The 2,260-nt window shown below is 43.2% G+C and overlaps 1 non-coding gene across 1 annotated transcript; it reads right to left on the reverse strand.

Annotated features, from left to right (window-relative positions):
- Positions 1 to 77: 77 nt before the first annotated feature.
- TRNAV-CAC (transfer RNA valine (anticodon CAC)) lies at positions 78 to 151 on the reverse strand. The gene has a single exon. It is a non-coding gene; the product is annotated as a tRNA-Val (tRNA).
- Between the last annotated feature and the right edge of the window lie 2,109 nt (positions 152 to 2,260).

Genomic DNA, 2,260 nt, shown 5'->3' on the forward strand with positions numbered 1-2,260 from the left:
TATATATATATCCCAATAATTGGATGGAAGAGGGTTGAGAGGGAGGGAGACAAACCTGTGTGCGCTAAAAAAAAGGTTGTCTAAGCCCAGGTTCGAACTGGGGACCTTTAGTGTGTGAGACTAACGTGATAACCAACTACACCACCCAGACAAGTAGTTTTCTTTTGCCAGGTGCTGCTATATTACCAACTGACGTTTAAACCAAATAATTATGTTGGTAAATTCTTTACAGTGTTATAAAGGATTAAACCTCAATAGCTTCCCTGGATTATTTAACATACCCCCTAGATTTTATTTACTCTGCATATTTGCTTTTTGTCCTAATCCATACTACTTTACAATATAATAAAGTTTGACCAAGTTTATAGTAAAAATTTATGAGCATTTATAATACGGAATTAATACCACTAGATTCATCATTGAATATATACTCATATTATATATATTTGTCATTATAAATTTTAATATTAATTTTTTTATAAACTTTCAAACTTATAAAAGTAAAGTTTCTCTTAGGACAAAACTAAAATGCAAAGTAAATAAAAAAAGATGGAGTACTAGAGTGGTGAGAAACCTAACTGAAACATATGAGTTGCAACATTGCACAAATAACAGATAAAAAATGGACTTTGGAGCTATTTAAATTGCCTCTTCTTTCGCAATATAGTGGTCAAACACACAAAAAAACGACATTCACTTCCTGACATAACATCTATGTTATAAGGGACCATGGTGCACGTTGCCTAGATGAAGAGAGCTGAGAGAAGGAGATACGTAAGAATTTTCATCCATTTTCCAATGAATTTCCGTAAAATACATGTGCATGGATCACAACGTAGATGGACGGCGGCAGGCGTTTCCGCACGTGTGTGCCCCTGTTAATTTTTTGCAACATCCAAAATCATGCATCATGTGTGCGTCCACGCTTGCTTCGCTTCATTCAATCGCTACACTCTCTCCTCCATGCCGGCGAGGGGCAACAACGGCGCACGCGTGCAGGATTCAATGCATTGGTGTTTACATGAGGTGCTTGTTGGGGAACGTAGTAATTTCAAAAAAAATTCTACGCACACGCAACATGATGATGATATAGCAACGAGAGGGGAGAGTGTTCGTCCACGTACCCTCGTAGACCGTAAGCGGAAGCGTTAGCACAACGCGGTTGATGTAGTCGTACGTCTTCACGATCCGACCGATCCAAGCACCGAACGTACGGGGCCTCCGAGTTCAGCACACGTTCAGCTCGATGACGATCTCCGGCCCTCCGATCCAGCAAAGGCTCTGGAGATGAGTTCCGTCAGCACGACGGCGTGGTGACGATGATGATGTTCTACCGGCGCAGGGCTTCGCCTAAGCTCCGCGACGATATGACCGAGGTGGAATCTGGTGGAAGGGGGCACCGCACACGGATAAGGAACGATCCGTAGATCAACTTGTGTGTCTATGGGGTGCCCACCGCCCCCGTATATAAAGGAGCCAAGGGGGAGGAGGCCGCCGGCCTAGGGGTGTTGGAAATATGCCCTAGAGGCAATAATAAAAGTATTATTATATTTCATTGTTCATGATAATTGTCTTTTATTCATGCTATAACTGTATTATCCGGAAATCGTAATACACGTGTGAATACATAGACCACCATATGTCCCTAGTGAGCCTCTAGTTGACTAGCTCGTTATGATCAACAGATAGTCATGGTTTCCTGGCTATGGACATTGGATGTCGTTGATAACGGGATCACATCATTAGGAGAATGATGTGATGGACAAGACCCAATCCTAAGCATAGCACAAAGATCGTGTAGTTCGTTTGCTAGAGCTTTGCCAATGTCAAGTATCTCTTCCTTCGACCATGAGATCGTGTAACTCCTGGATACCGTAGGAGTGCTTTGGGTGTATCAAACGTCACAACGTAACTGGGTGACTATAAAGGTGCACTACAGGTATCTCCGAAAGTGTCTATTGGGTTGACACGGATCGAGACTGGGATTTGTCACTTCGTATGACGGAGAGGTATCTCTGGGCCCACTCGGTAATGCATCATCATAATGAGCTCAAGGTGACCAAGGTGTTGGCCACGGGATCATGCATTACGGTACGAGTAAAGTGACTTGCCGGTAACGAGACTGAACAAGGTATTGGGATATCGACGATCGAGTCTCAGGCAAGTAACGTACCGATTGACAAAGGGAATTGTATACAGGGTTTGATCGAATCCTCGACATCGTGGTTCATCCGATGACAACATCGAGGAGCATGTGGGA

This window comes from Triticum aestivum, chromosome 3B (genome assembly GCF_018294505.1).
Source record: "Triticum aestivum cultivar Chinese Spring chromosome 3B, IWGSC CS RefSeq v2.1, whole genome shotgun sequence".
Classification (NCBI taxonomy): Eukaryota; Viridiplantae; Streptophyta; class Magnoliopsida; order Poales; family Poaceae; genus Triticum; species Triticum aestivum.